This window comes from Bos grunniens, chromosome 5 (assembly GCF_055505025.1).
Source record: "Bos grunniens cultivar Pamir isolate PY7600 chromosome 5, Bosgru_T2T1.0, whole genome shotgun sequence".
NCBI classification, from domain to species: Eukaryota; Metazoa; Chordata; class Mammalia; order Artiodactyla; family Bovidae; genus Bos; species Bos grunniens.
In genome coordinates, this window is record NC_141169.1 from 56278237 (window position 1) to 56295070 (window position 16834).

At 42.8% G+C, this 16834-nt stretch overlaps 2 long non-coding RNA genes across 2 annotated transcripts; both read right to left on the reverse strand.

The window, feature by feature from the left end:
• Positions 1-636: 636 nt before the first annotated feature.
• On the reverse strand, positions 637-1983 carry LOC147371958 (uncharacterized). Its single transcript, XR_015164845.1, has 2 exons — positions 1903-1983; positions 637-1740 (listed from the first exon to the last, which is right to left on the reverse strand). It is a non-coding gene; the product is annotated as an uncharacterized LOC147371958 (long non-coding RNA).
• Positions 1984-5862: 3879 nt separating this feature from the next.
• Positions 5863-15136, reverse strand: LOC147371959 (uncharacterized). Its single transcript, XR_015164846.1, has 2 exons — positions 14948-15136; positions 5863-6009 (listed from the first exon to the last, which is right to left on the reverse strand). It is a non-coding gene; the product is annotated as an uncharacterized LOC147371959 (long non-coding RNA).
• Between the last annotated feature and the right edge of the window lie 1698 nt (positions 15137-16834).

The window sequence follows — 16834 nt, forward strand, 5'->3', positions numbered from 1 at the left end:
TTGTACCTTCATATTCTTTTTCTTCTCCAGTATGGTTTACTACAGGATATTGTATATAGTTCACTGTGCTACACAGTAGGACCTTGTTGTTTTATCTGTTTTATATGTAGTCGTTTGTATCCGCTAATTCCAAATTCGTAATTTATCCTTCCCTACCTCCTTTCCCATTTGGTAAGCGTAAGTTTGTTTACTATGCCTGTGAGTCTGCTTTTGTAAATAAGTTCACTTTTAGATTCCACTTATGAGTGATATCATATGGTATCTGCCTTTCTCTGTCTAACTTACTTCACTTAGTATGATAATCTCTAGGTTCATCCATGAGGCTTCCCTGGTAGCCCAGCTGGTAAAGAATCTGCCTGCAATGCAGGAGACACCAGTTCAATTCCTGGGTCAGGAAGTTCTCCTAGAGAAGGGATAGGCTACCCACTCCAGTATTCTTCGGCTTTCCTGGTGGTTCAGACAGTAAAGAATCCTCCTGCAATGCAAGAGACCTGGGTTCGATGCCTGGGTTGGGAAGATCCCCTGGAGGAGGGCATGGCAACCCACTCCAGTATTCTTGCCTAGAGAATCCCCAGGGACAGAGCAGACTGCCAGGCTACAGTCCACAGGGTCACAAAGAGTCAGACACGACTGAGAGACTAAGCACAGTACACAGGTTCATTCATGTTGCTGCAGATGGCATTATTTCATTCTTTTGTAGGCATTGAACTGCTTAGTTCATGGTAACAGGACAGTTACAACCATTTCCAAAGCTGCTAGCTTTTCTGTAGTTATACAGAGCAGTCGTTTTAAGTAAAAGAAAAGACCCGGAGAGGGAGCAGGACAAAAACAGGTTGTCTCCTCATAGTATTTTCATCTGTAGAAGGGCTCCAAGTAGACTTATATCAACTTCATAAATCCTGAGAAAATGAAGTTTCATTATTGCTGTATTTAATTAAGCTCTCTTACAAGTTCCCATCTCCCTTCTAAGCAGAAAGAGGGAACGAGACATTTTAGTTCAAGCCTATAATCTCAGTCCAATGCTCAAATCTAAACAAAGTCCTTAGATAATTTGATGTCTTTAGGATAAATATTCTGCACTTTCCAGGTGGCACTAGTGGTAAAGAACATGCTTGCCAATACAGGAGACATAAGAGACACGGGTTTGATCCCTGGGTTGGGAAGATCCCCTGTAGAAGGGCATCGCAACCCACTCCAATAGTCTTGCCTGGAGAATCCCATGGACACAGGAGTCTGGCAGGCTATGGTCCATGGGATCACAAAAAGTCAGTACATGACTGAAGCAACTTAGCATGCACAGGATAAATATTCAGATGTTCAGATGTCCTTGCTTCTTCTCTTCACCAAAATGATGTTCAAGGAAGAGGAGGAATCCTTGGTTCCAGACAGTGTCCCCTGCTTCAAAATGCCCAGCCTGGACTTGTTCCTGAACTGATAACCTTCAGGAAGCAGACAGCCACTGGAGGGTTCTAGTGTCTCCTGCAGAAGACCCTAGCTGAGCAGTTTCATGATGGCCTGGTGGTTCTCCCTGGTTGACTCACATGAGCTCTGCCACATCCTTCCTCTGGCTGCCGGTCTATGTGGCCAAAGGGGGCTCGCCTTCCTCTTGTCGTGCCAGATGCCAAGGCAGGGCCTATGACTCTCATTCGATTTGGCCTCCTTCCCCATCAGGTCGGGGGAGGCACATGGACCCTTCTCAGTCTCCTCGAGTCATACCACATAACTTGATACAGGAAATGCCTGGGAAAAGGAGATAATCCAGTCACGTTCCAGAGTCCCAAGACTAAAATGAACCATCACCCTCCATCCTGGTAGGTAATGACCCAACACACCCATCTCCCACCTGCCTCCTTTTTTTCTTTTCACAATCCCTAAAGCCAAAATAGGTGAATTTTTATTTACCTCCCTTTCCTCACTTGCTAGGACTTGCCATCATCGCTTCATTCTCCTCCTCCCAGATTGCAGGCTCATGGCTAAGCCTTCCTGGAGAACAGAATTCAAGACAGGAAAAGATCATCTTTACCAACTAACATAAACCAAATTTGAAGTTTTATCGTAAAGATGAACCTCATTTTTCTGAGAAGAAAAGATCTCTACCAAATTCTCAGAGAGCTCTCTTAAAACCAGGCAAGGAATGATTTAGGGGTATCCTTGTATAAAGTCAACACAAATGGCATTTGAATTTGTACATAATTTGGATGCATAAGTATATCTATAGCAACAAGGTGTGCAAAACTTGTGAATCCCCTGACTCGGACCACAGGAGAACAGGATGTGACTATTATGGTAATGAGCTCATTAATATCATGAATACAATTAACAAATGAGGTTGATTATCACTGGCAAGCATTCATTACAAAGAGATAAGCTGCTGTGCTCAACCACACAAGTAACTATTTTGCTGTGTTTGTCCGGAAGCATTCTTTTCATCTTTGCTCATTTATTACCGTTAAATGGATAAATGGCTGGGAATGTGGGCTCAGCTCATTACTTATATATATTACCTTGATTATAATTTGACCTCATGCACATTTCAGTTAGAAGAACCCTACAAAATATCACCTCTATTTATAATACAGCCGCACCTACCAAGTCTACAGAGAAACAACATCCTAATTGGAAAGAATAAAGGTTACCTTTGAGCGTAAACTGCACATTCATTAAGTCATCGATTTTATTCCTTTCTAATTATTGGTGGTTGTGCATCTCCTAGTAACTGAGATAAAGCTGTTTTTCCTCCTAACAACTCCTGAGAAATGGAAACCCTAAAGATCAGATAAGTGGATTGGGAGGATGTAGTTTTAACATGCAGTTTATTGGGGCCGTCGAAAATTAAGAAATATGTAGGATTCAAACTCTAACTTCCTTAAGTTCTGTGGCCAAAGGTCTGTTTTTACATCACTTCTTCTCTATCTGTGTCATTAGAGATACATCTTCTTTGAAGTTCAGAGTAAAATAATGTTGTTGCCAATACACCCAAAATTATATGTGCATGCATGTATGCTAAGTCTCTTCGGTCTTACCCAACACTTTGCGACCCTATGGACTGTAGCCCTCCAGGCTCCTCTGTCCATGGGATTCTCCAGGCAAGAATATGGAGTGGGTTGCCATGCCCTCCTCCAGGAATCTTCCCGACCCAAGGATCGAACCCGTTTCTCTTTATGCCTCCTGCATGGGCAGGCAGGTTCTTTACTACCAGCATCACCTGAGAAGCCCTAAAATTAAATACACATCTTGTCAATGGCAGTTTTTCTTGCTACCCATCTATAAGAAGTGAAGACATGGTTCACAGCTGTGGGTCTTGAACTCTTTGAAGAAAAGAATAAAGTTCATCTCCACTGGGAAACTTCCCGATCACCAACCCTCAGCACCATCCTCTCTCACAGTAACCTAAGTTGTCTCCCTGCTCATCTCATCCTGCCTCCCATTCACTGAATCACCCGTTGTATTAGTCTGCTCAGGCTGTCATCACAAAATATCACAGGCTGGGTGGCTTAAATGACAGACAGATACTTTCTCACAATTCTGGAGGCTGAAAGACAAAGACAAGGGTGCCAGCATGGCTGGGTTCTGGGGAGAGCTCTCTCCTCAGGTGGCGGATGGCTGCCTTCTTGCCATGTCCTCCAGTGGTGAAGAGACACCTCTGATGTCTCTTCCTCTTCTTATAATGGCACCAGTTCTATCAGATCAAGGTCCCACCCTTGTGCCCTCATTTAAACAATCACCTCCTTACAGGCCCTGTATCCAATGCAGTCACACAAGGCCTGGGACTTCCATATGTGAATGGGAGGGGGATACAATTCAGCTCATACCTCCCGTGGCCTGGCATCCTCAATTACAATCTATACCCTGAGTGGGGAGATTGGCTGGTAGGTAGCAAGGCTCAGCCAACTCACCATTTTTGTCATTTGGCTCCTGAAATAACTTCTCCAGGTGGCCCCTTGCAGAGACCAAGACATAAATTTCTCAGGGAAACTGTAAGGGTTGATGGAGTATGGAAGGTGTCAGTTAGCCAAAAGATTTAGCCGTGATTATCTGAGCAAAAAAATGGCTCTGACTGTGCTCTGACTGTGGAAGGATGAACACAGGGTTACACTTCAGAGTGGATTGTCACCTGCATCCTCAGATCTGAGAAGCACTGGAAACGTCTTCTAAAAACGTTTCTCTCGTTGGCCTGATGCTTTCACCATTAGAGATGCATTCCATTGGCTTAAGGAAAAGAGGCCCAATGTAGCTCTCAGTTAATAGAACACGGAAGGAGAAGAGACTGTTTCTTAATTGGTTTTTCTTTGTTTGTTTTTATTGTAAGAGCTTCTAGGGAAGGAACAGCATTTTGCTCACTTTGAGCTCTTACTTCACCTACCATGGTGACTTGCACAAAAATGGTGCTCATTAAATATGTCTTGAGTGACTGCATATTACCCTGAAGGAATTGAATTTCTTTCACTTCCACAAGCCAAGTGCTGAGTAGAAACTATTCTCTTCATTGTTCTCTATGTCTCTGAATATATTTGCCCATTTCATTTTCACTTCCTGAGCCAAACTGAGTGTGATGCCATAAAGGTCAAGCAATAAAACAACCTAAGCAGTCACATATTAATACTCACTTATTCCTAGACTTCTCCCCCACTTTGTGAGTATGTTAAATAGAACACAAGTTAGTTCCTACTTGGTGTGCATCTGTATAACAGGAAGTCATTGTGGGCCACAGGATAATCACAACCAATATGCCATTCACGTTGCAAATAAATCTACTCTTAAGCATTCTAACCACTGATTCATTTATTGTATTTTCTGGTTGTTTTTGTATCGGACAGCTAAAGTTTCTGCCTTCTTCAGTTTGTGGCATTAGAAAAATATTTGTTTTGAAATTGCACCTCTTAGCTAGAGGAGTTGGCACTAAACGAATGGACAAGTTAACATGGCCAGAAGAAGGCCTTGCCCCGCAAAGGCACAGACTCCGTGTTTCTGACAAGGATGGGGCAGCAGGAGAAGGTGTCAGGCCATGGCCAAGGTGAGGCAATGCTCAGTGACTTGGACCCACATCGAGCTCTTCTCTAAATGCTAGTTTTTGACCCATCTGGTTGAGAAGAAGAAACAGAATCTCCCTCAAATTAGCATAAGAAAAGCAGCTCTGTTCAAAAGGTATATCTCTTGGGGAATCCAAGGACAAAAAATAGGAAAATTGGAAAATCAGGACAAAAATAAAAACAAACCTCAGAGGACAAAACCAGAGCTTGTTGGGGACCCTCTGCAGCACAAGTTCCCTGACCTTTACACCAACACCACAGTAAAAATGTCTGGGCTCTTCTGTCTGTCTCTGTGACTTAGTCCCTTCAATTGCTAAGTGTGGCCCTGGAACATACATCATTGCATCACCTGAACTTGTCAGAATACAGAATCTCAGGCCCCACCCCAGCCCTACTTAACCAGCATCTGCCTTTTAGCAAGATCCTTGGACGAGGAGAGAGAGATACATAGAGAGATAGAGAAACGATATAATAGGCGGGGTCCTTGGCAATGGACTGACCACCCCTGAGGCAAGAGGTCACACTTGATTGAATTATCTTTAGGGTATATAAACCAAAGGCCATGAGCAAGAAGAAAAGTGAGGGATGTCAAGCAAATTGGCTTACCTGCGTATTTGAAATGTGTTTCTGAGCTCAGCGGAGCCTGAGTACATTTTGAGTGTTTCGCCCCTGCAAGAGTCTCTACGGTGGGCTGTTACCACATTTGTGCCCATTTCCTGAATTAGGCATCCTTGTTTCTCAGGTGACAAGCAATGTCAAGTGTCATTAGCAGAGTGAATGTTTGTGAGCACTGCTGTCCCACCAGAAGAATGCACTCAACGCACACAGAAAATGAAAGAGAAAAGGGAGCTCTTTATAATTCTCACCACTTCAGCGATGCGGTAATGAGCTCTCACCGCCTCTCTTCTTTTCTAAAATCCGAATCCTTCCAAAGCAGGATGTGCACTGATGCTTTCATCTTGGGTGGTGGTTTCTATACCTGCAGGTACAGAACAGAGCTCCATGTCATTTTCTCCTCAGGATTTAAACCTAACGTGAGGAGGCAAGCCTGTGGGTAGCTAATTAATAGATTTTTTTTTTTTTTTTTACAATTGCATGTATCTGGAATTTTCTGATTAAATTTCTGAGCCAATTAAAAATGAGACCAAAAGATTAATAAGCATTTTCTTCCTGCCTTGTGGAGTTGAAAACTGGCTGGGGAAGCCCCCAGGCAAACTCCTGAGTTGGGAGACACACCATAATAGAGTGGAAGGCTGTGGGCACAAGGGTTCAAAATAGGCACCGTTTCTCCCCTTTCTCTCTCTCTCTTCCTCTCCCTCCCCTCTCTCCCACTCAATAAAGCGCTAATCTCTCTGTATCTGTGCTCTAGTTTTCAGCACACAGAAGCTTTTTTCTTATCTACTAACAGCCAGAAATACAGAACCCTCCCGGCGCCCCAGGATCACAGGATTTCTACTATACCCCAAAAGTCCATTTTCCGTGTCCTGCCAGTCAACACATTCAATGGGTCCTGCTCCCTGGGGACAGACAGCCTGCAACCTGCCCTATCCTCCTGGGGCTCCTGCCCTGAGCACACCCTCTCTTCTTATCAGAAGAGGCATTGGCAACTCACTTTTGTTAAGAATGTTCAGAAGCAACCATGTGCTAAAGGGAGTTTAGGACCTAACAGAGGCTCTCTCTGTGATGTCATTTTTATAAATATAAGGAGTCAGAGGGAAGAGAGCTTCAAAGAAAAAATGTACTAAAATGATGCCCAGAACAGCATCTGCAGGTTAATACTTTTTCAAACCGTGTGGTTCTAGTGGGTGTTTCCAACACGTCCCAAGAGGAGGGCGCCTGCCCCAAGATGGGCCAATCATAAAGTCTCAACCCTATCACTGGGATTGGCCCAGGAATAGACATGTGACCCAAGTCAAGCCTATCAGAATTTTACTCTGGATTTTTTTCAAACCTGAGAGGTGGAAAGAGTCTTTCCTCTCATCTTGGAAATGTAAATATGCCAGGTTGGAACTACAGCAACTGCAACCCCAGGCACATGAGAAGCCAGTCTGAGCAGATGCTCAAAGGTGATGCTCAAAGAAGCCAAGACAAGCAATGAAGAGCAGGAGAGCCCTTACATGCCCAAGTCCCTGGTGCCAGTTTTCCCCAATGCCCACTCTGGCCCTGCCCTTGTCTACTTTCCCTAGTTCAAGTTCAGTTTCTTTCATTTGCCACCAGGAGAGCACTAGCTAATAGGTCCAGGACCTCCACTGCTGCTATAGATGCTCTCACTGAAACCTGCTCCCTCCCTTTTAAAACAGAAATGCTACCTTATGAACAGGCAGAATTGCTAGAATTGTAAAGATTCACATCACAATGCAACCAGAAGATTTAAAGGGATAAGAAAAGATGAAGAAAAAACAAAGACAACTGTCCAAGCATTTTATGTCAGGATCTAATTGCCATTTTACACAAGTCTCTATCATTAATGGAATATTCCTAGATTTTTCTATTTATATGGATTGCACACAGCACACTCACACTCACATCAACAGAGAGCATTCAGTAGTGAAAGTGTGTTTTAGTCATTCAGTTCCGTCTGACTCCTTGCAACCCCATGGACTGTAGCCCACCAGGTTCCTCTGTCTGTGGGATTTCCCAGGCAAGAATACTGGAGTGGGTTGCCATGCCCTCCTTCAGGGACTCTTCCTGACCCAGGGATTGAACTCAGGTCTCCTGCGTTGCAGGCGAATTCTTTGCCATTAGGTCCTTGCCAACGCAGAGTATAGAGGACTGAACTGAACATCCCTTGAGTTCAACAGAGACGGTGAGTCAGCAGAGAACATGTGACTTTGGTGACCAGTCACTTAACTCTGGGACTCTGTTTCCTCATCTGAAAAAGGACTTTAATAAAGAAGGAAATTGGGGGTGAGGCAGCTGTTAGAACTAATAAACAGGGACTTCCTTGGCAGCCAGTGGTTAAGACTCCACACTTCCACTGCAGGGCTGCAGGTTCAATCCCTGATCAAAGAACTAAGATCCCACACATGTTGCATGGTCCAGCCAAAAAATAAAAAAATTAAAAATAATAAAGTAAATTTAGAAAGAACTAATAAACTCAGCAAATAGCTGGATATAAAGTTAACACACAAAAATCGGTTGCCATTTCTGTACACTAACAGTGACCAATCTAAAAAGGGAATTATAAAAATAATTTTATTTAAAATATTATCAAAAAATAAAATACTTAGGAATTGATCAAGTAGGTAAAAGATTTGTACGATGAAAACTACATAATATTGCTGAAAGGAATTACAGAAGACATGAATAAATGAAAATATCCTTTGGATGTGATAACTTCATGGACTGGAAAACTTAATGTTGGAAAACTTAATTTTAACAAAAATGTCAGTATTACCCAAAGCAATCCACAGACTCAATGCAGTCCCTATCAAAATCCTAAAGATATATTTTTAAGAAATAGAAAAATCCATCCTAAAATTTATATGGAATCTCAAGGGAGAGTAAACCAAGGTTCATGCATTCTCAGGTCAACTCCAAGTCAGAACAAGCCCTTTGACAAAAATTTCTCAGGGACCTACAGCAAAGATGTCTAGGACTGTTTAATCCCAAGCAGGCATCACAATTTATTGTAAAACCAAATTTATTAAAACAGGATAGCACTGGCCTAAGACTCAAGATAAATCCATAGTTTCGAGTAGAAAACTATGAAAAAAATCTTAAATAAAAGTTAATGTAGAGACTTCCCTGGTGGTCCAGTGGTTGAGAGTCTGCCTGCCAATTCAGGGGACACAGTTTGATCTCAGTTCCGGGAGGATGCCACATGCCATGGAGCAGCTACGCCCGTGTGTCAGAGCTACTGAGCCCATGTGCTACAGCTACGGAGGCTGACAAACCTAGACCCCATGCTCCGCAGCAAGAAAAGCCACTTCGAAGAGAATCCAGTGCGCAGCAGTGAAGACCCTGTGTGGCCAAAAATAAAACCAAATAAATACAAATAATTTTTTTAAAAAAAGAATTAATGTGGCTTATTCCATAGACTTAGGTATAAATTCAGTTACAGCTCTTCTACTTGTCTAACTAATTGCTCAAGTTTCCCACCTTAGTAAGAAATTAGTAAGAAATTCATAATCTTCAGATTTTCCTTCATTCCAGCCAAATTGCTCAGGAACTGCAAGGGCCTATAGCATCCAAGAGAATTGGGGTTCAGTCTGCCACCCTCATCCTAGCAGAATGGGAACTGGGTCTAATCAAGTCACTGTTTCCATTGTTTCTCATTGTAATACAGTAGTCTTACTGAAAAAAGGATTCTATATATTTTGCCAGCTGTTGCTAGCCCACTGCTACAGTAAGATTTTTGTGGATCCAGGTTTCTGCATAGGCAGCTTCTTCAAGGAATACTCTTTGTGCTAAGTTCAGTCAAGAGCACCAAACTTCTTGGGGCTCTCAAGATTGCAGTTCCTAGTGGTCTGTTTTCTCCATTCCCCTTAGAGCCACCTTCCAGGGTACCAGATAAACACTTAATAGAGTAGAAGGAGGCCAAAGTAGGTAGTAAATACTAAAAGACTTTTGCTGGCTTTTGTCCCCAATTTCTAGGAGATGGCCTCCTAAATCTTCAGAATTTCCTGATGATAGGATTGTCTTTGGTATTCATGGTGGGCCCATCAGACCACACATCATTGTTTATGCTAACAAAGTGATTCCCGTGGACCTCTAAGGTGACTGAGAATAGGGGCTGGCCATACCAGAAAGAACCAACTGTGTGATTAGAGGGCTGTGCTTTAAAACACATGCTATTAGCCCAATCTCTAGGTAGGGAAGGGAGACTGGAGATTTAGCCACATGCCAGTGATTAAATCAACCATACCTATGTATGACACCTTGATAAAAACACCAAAGCATGGTGAGAAATGGCCATGGGACCTCTGAATTTGCAGCTGGCGCTTGAAACTGAGGGCACTCTTATAGATGACTGTGCTTTTCCCTCAAATAAATAGAGGACTTAGAAGTAACGCAGGCAAGAAAATGTGGCAGTAAAGATGGACAGTAGTGGACAGGTTCAAGAGACAGAGTGAAATCAATAGGACTTAATGATGGATATTGTCATACACAATCCTAAAATGCAAATTTTTAAAAAACAATGAGCTATCAATCTTACTGTTACAGAAGAATTTTTAAATAGGAATTATAAAAACATGATTTTTTAAATCATAACCAAATAATACCTATATGTATCACTGCATAATAAGGATAAGGAAAAGCAAATAACTCTAATCTTTATTTTCATGTGCACTATTTCACACAAATCACATCAGTCAGGGACTAATAGATATAACCTCAGGGAAAGCAAACTATAAACCATAATAGAGATTTCTTATTTTTTAAGTCATTAACATTATAATCTCGTGTCATCTATCATAAGACTTGTCACTATCATACAAGCCTCAGAACTGTGCCTAATTGACTGAGTAGAAAATAGCTTTAAATTTCTATCTCCCTTTTTCTGTGGTTGAAATTTAAATCAGGCCAGTATTACAGTGCTCATCAATGAGTTTGCCCAAAGGAAAAACCTTAAGAGAAGGTTATATAATGAAAGAGCTAGCGCAAGAGCCACTGCACAGCACCACCTACAAATGAAACCTGTAACAGAGGCTCAAGAGCTTACTTTGTACTGTGAAGTTGGAAAAAATTGAGAACATAAGATCTTTAAACTGCAAAGGTCCTGGGACTCCCCGTGGTGGTCCAGTGGCTAAGACTCCACTCTCCCAGTGCAGGGGGCCTGGGTTCAACCTCTAGTCAAGGAACTTGATCCCACATGAGCAACTGAAGATCTCGCATGCTACCACATGCCACAATGGAGACTGAAGATCCTGCATGCCACAAGTGAGACCCCACGACAGCCAAAGAAGTAAATAAATATTTTTAAAAACACTCTACTTCTGTCAAAATAAAATCAAAGCTAATAGTCCTCAATGGCTTTGAGAATCAACTGGCCAAAGAGGCAGATTGTCACATGTGTCCATATCCCATGGATACAATCAACAGGAAAGACTGGAAAGGTAGGCACTTGAGAAATTGTTTCTCCACAATTAGGGGTATGGAGAACTGCAGGGAAAATGAAATGTTCCCTGTGCAGCTTTCTTTAAACATCTTTATTTCTGTCCCTGAGCAACCCGGATGTCTGCAAACCACACCAGCCCATGAGGTCACAGTAACAACACCCACATATTGCTGTTTCCTAGCCTAGTGCTATTAGGCTATGCAGCTGCCACTTCAAAGCCTCTCCCATTCTGAGACTCTCCGCGTGTTGTTATGCTCAGACAGAAGTCTGTTCACATCCCCCTGCTCCAAATGTCCACTGTCAAAGAGCCACTTGAGGGAGGTATCCTGACCCTGCCACAGCTGCCCATGTCCTCATACTCTGAGGGCCACCCCGGGAGAATGGCCTCATGCCCAGTGCTGACACCCAGATTTCCAAGCAGGAGCAGCTGGTTCGCCAAGGCTCGCAACATCCTTCATCAAAGTGATCCCTTCTCTTCTGCTGTCTCCCTCCCTGCTGCCTAAAATACATTTTACTTACTCTCAGAGTCAGACCAACAGCAACAGATGGCCATGCCAATCCCAAGCCACATATCCCTCAGGAGCCCAAGCAGGGCTCAGTTCTGTGCAGACACGGGGAATAAGCTCAGAGAGAGGGATGCAGTAAAGTATTAACACTTGATGAATCTGGAAGACAAAGCTTATACATCTATTCATTGTTCTAGGATTTCCATTTCTCTGTAGATTTGAAATATTTCAAAATAAAAAGTTGAAGGAACAATTTAAAAATAAAAGGTCTACAGAAGATAGAAATCAAATTGCTTTAATGATTACATCCTAAATATGGTTCAATATATAGGACTTCCAAGGTGGCTCAGTGGGAAAGAATCTGCCTGCGATGCAGGATATGCAGGAGACATGGCTTCAATCCCTGGGTCGGGAAGATCCCCTGGAGGAGGAAATGGCAACCCACTCCAGTATTCTTTTTTTTTTTTTAATTGAAGGATAATTGCTTTACAGAATTTTGTTGTTTTCTGTCAAACCTCAGCATGAATCAGCCATAGGTATACATTTATCCCCTCCCTTTTGAAACTCCCTCCTGTCTCCCTCTCCACCCCACCCCTCTAGGTTGATACAGAGCCCCTGTTTGAGTTTCCTGAGACATACAGCAAATTCCTGCTGGTTATCTATTTTACATATGGTAATGTAAGTTTCCATGTTACTCTTTCCATACATCCCACCCTCTCCTCCCCTCTCCCCATGTCCATAAGTCTATTTCCTATGTCTGTTTCTCCATTGCTGCCCTGTAAATAAATTTTTCAGTACCATTTTTCTAGATTCCAGATATATTGTTAGAATACAATGTTTATTTTTCACTTTCTGACTTACTTCACTCTGCATAATGGGTTCTAGGTTCATCCACCTCATTAAAACTGACTCAAATGTGTTCCTTTTTATGGCTGAGTAATATTCCATTGTGTATATGTACCACAACTTCTTTATCCATTCATCTGTCCGTGGACATCTAGATTGCTTCCATGTTCTAGCTATTGTAAATAGTGTTGCAATGAATAATGAGATACATGTGTCTCTTTCGATTTTGGTTTCCTTAGGGTATGTGTCTAGGAGTGGGATTGCTGGGTCATATGGTGGTTTTATTCCTAGCTTTTTAGGGAATCTCCATACCACCTTCCAGTTTACATTCCCACCAACAATGCAAGAGCATTCCCTTTTCTCCACGCCCTCTCCAGCATTTATTGTTTGTAAACTTTTTGATGATGGCCATTCTGACCAGTGTGAGGTGATATCTCATTGTAGTTTGGATTTGCATTTCTCTAATAATAAGCAATGCTGAGCATCTTTGCATGTGTTTGTGCCATCTGTATGTCTTCTCCACTCCAGTATTCTTGCCTGCAGAATCTAATGGACCGAGGAGCCTGATGGGCTACAGTCCACGGGGGTCACAAAGAGTCAGATGCAACTTAGCAACTGAGCGTGCACCTGGCACACACATATAGTTCATAATCATTAAACAAGAATGGTAATGGCCTGGGCTAGGGCAGTGACAGTGAGCGTAGAAGCTAGGTTTGAGAGAGAGATGTCTGGCTGGAAACAAGAGGATGTGACTTATTGGATATGTGGTATGAGGGAGGGAGGAGTCAAGGGTGACACTATGATATACAGGTTGGGACAGATGATTCAAGAGGAGGACAACACATGTGGACACGGAACAGAGGAAGAGGGTGGGATGAATTGTGAGACTGGGATTGAGGTATGTGCAGTGTCGTGCACAAAACAGATAGCTAGTGGGAACCTGATATATAGCACCGGGAACTCAGCTCGGTGCTCTCTGGTGACCTAGAGGGGTGGAATGGGGGGCGGGGGGGTCCAAAAGGAAGGGACTGCATGTATACATGTAGCTGGTTCGCTTCATTGTGCAGCAGAAACTAGCACAGCATTGTAATGCAACTGTACCCCCAATCGAAAGTCAATAAAAGAAGAGGACAAGAGATCAATTCTGTTTGGACAGGACATCCAGGTGGGGATGGTCACAAGGCACACTGGACCATGAACAGAGCTGAATTTATGAGGAGTTAGGAGTCAGTAGAAGCTGGAGCCAGTGCATGCATCGGGTCCTCCACAAAAAGTAAGGAAAGGAGAAGAAAGGGAACTGAGGACAACGCTCAGAGAGGCTGAGGGGAATCCCTCATTTCCAAGACAAAGCACTCCATGTGAATCCCACACACTATGTTGTCTCCCTGTATAATTCATTCCTGGGCAAATTCCGCTCCTCATTAACATTTCTTCTTTCCTTAGATTGTTTTTTATTATTTCAGTTTTATTATGCTGGTACAAAAGCCAAGTACTCCTCCTAATAAATGGCCTTTTTCATCTGTTATATCACCCAAATGAATTCAAGCACTTATAATTAGCAAGGTTTACATAACAGGTATAATTTCTTGATAATAAAGTCAGGCCATTATCGTTGGTTTTTCTTAATGGGAGCATTTTGTTTTTGAAATAAACAGCAGGCATTAACCAAAGATATCTGGATAGTAATAATATCCAACTCTGATCATAACCCGTTTGCTACTCTCTTGAAACTAATCATAATTCTACAACAAAATAAAAACATTAGGGGATTAATAAAAGCCATTTTATCAGACAAGGCTCATTCTTCTTTAGTGCTATATTTGTCACACAAGGGAAAATTACTTTATTACATGGATAGCAATGCATTTATGACAAGGCACTTGAAAAATAAGTCTGACACTCATTTTGAAATGAAATTCCATTTCTTAGTAGTCAAAAGCCATGCAGTCATCAAAATCCCTTAAAGAGAAAAAAAAAAAAAAAACTGCATGCTTTTAGTGCTTTTAAGGGCTTTGTTCTTAAATAAAAGGACTTAGTAGGTGCAAGTATAACAGTTTAGACTGTTGATATATGGTTTAAGTTAAATCAGAAATGAAATTCAGTACTATGGTCATACCATATCAAAATAATTAGCAAAAGAAAGGATTTTTTTAATTAATCAGTAATTTTATATAGGCAAGCAGATAATTTCAAGGAAGGGGGAGGGGAGAAAAGCCACTTCTTCACTTAGAAGATAAATGGATAAATCACTGGTCTTGTCACCTGTGTGTCACTGGCTTACCCCACCAGCCACTTAGGAAACGCCAAGGTTCTGCAAAGTATCAGCTACCCTACCCCAGTTCCACCCCTGAACAAGTATGTCTAATCAGGGTGGAAGAGACTACCCATCAGAATGGTCTCCCATTTCGTAATACAAAGTTGTAACTGGAAAGCATCTGCCCAGCCTGGAAAACCCAGTTCCCACTCCTTTTGCACCTAGGTAGAAACTCATAACCCATTCTCACCGTGAAGTGTGCTACTTCTGGACCTGGGCTTTTAAGAAGGCAGGCATCTCTGCTCCAGACTCTCTTTTTTCCCTCCTCTACCAGCTCGATGCAGATGACAACTAGATCCGAGAGAACTGCAGAATCTCCAGGTGGAAGTCTCCTGGGCCCCTGAATCAACGCATGGAGAACCATCCACTCTCCACTGGCCTGCATGTGAACAAAATATAAATTCTTACTGCATCTGAGCCATTATGCATTTTGGGTATATATGTTGCAGCAAGTTATCCTTTGTAAGATACCAGAGATGACGTGTATGTGCTACTCATAGACAAGTCAAATCCACTATCCAGTCAGCTACTGTGTACCATAGCTTTTTTCTATTTTCTGCTCTACTCCTTGAACATGAGGCATCCCATTGTCAACTAGGTACCACTACATCTACTGGGCTTCCCTCCTCATGACCTCAGTCAGCAACATGTGCCGCTTCTGTTGGGATCACCAGACTGGCTGCCACAGCCACTGAGTACCTCTGCCTCCACTGGTACTTCTGCATAATCTGGGTACCGCATATGCTCTGACCTGACACCACCACCCTTTCTGTATGCTGCTACCTCTCCAGCTAGAGCCCATAAAGTACTGAAACGCCTCCAAGGTCTGTGAGGAAAAATAAGTGAGAGGGGTTTTGCAGGTGGCTCAGTGGTAACGAGTCCATCTGTCAATGCAGGAGATATGGGTTTGATCCCTGGGTCTGAAAGATCCCCCGGAGAAGGAAAGGGCAACCCACTCCAGTATTCTCACCTGGAAATCCCATGGTCAGAAGAGCCTGACAGGCTAAGGTCCATGAGGTCGCAAAGAGTTGGATACGACTTAGTAACTAAACAACAACAACAATATAAGTGAGAATGTCTCTCCGTTTCAAAGTCATTTGGCTTCAAGCAACTGAAAGAGAAAACCCAGTTCATGGTGACTTAAGCAATAAAAGCATTTTCTTACCTCATGTGACAAGAATTCCAAATATGCTGAACTCCAGATTGGGTGCACAGCTCCCCAACACCATCAAACATCTTATTTCTTTCTATCTTGACTTTGTCGTTCTCCTCTGTCAGCTTCTCATTCTGAGTTATCACAAGATAATGGCCACCAGCCCAAGCAGTATATCCCCATACAACAACAGTCGGGTAAAAAAATAGGAGACGTTTTTCCCAGAAGCCCAACTGCAGATATCTCCCACCATAACATTGGCCTTACATACATAGCCACCCTGACTCCAGAGAGCACTGGAAAAGGAAAACCCTGTTGAAAGGAATGAGATTGCCAAGGAACTTCCTTGGCAGTCCAGTGGTTAGAACTCTGGGCTTCCAATGCCAGGGGCACAGGTTCAAACCCTGGTCCTGGAACTAAGCTGCTACATGCCCCACAGCTCAGGTGAGAAATTGTTTTTTTAAAAAAAGGAATGATATTGCCATTCATGACTAAAACCCATCATGATTTTAGTCCCTAACTTGGTGCTGCCGGCCCCCTCCCCCCAAAAAAAAAATTGTGTTTACCATAAAGGAGAGAAATGGCTATTGGGGGTGGAGAGGTAACCCACAATGGCTGCCAGATTCTGATACCACCACACTGCCTCCCACACAGGCAGAGCAGTTGAAAGCTTCTCTGCCTTCTGTGACCCACACCTGTGCCCCTGGGGAACCGGCCAGGTACAAGGTTAAGTGGGAGACATCTGCCCTCTATGTTACACATACACATTTGCTGTGTCTATGGCTTTGATAGTGGGTCAACCATTATTAAGCCTGTCTCTTAATATGATCGCTCACCTAGTCATAAAATGGCTTCCTCGCAGTGGCACCCCTCCAGTTTGAGAAATGAGCTCACCGTACCTGTGTATACTATACCTCATAATAG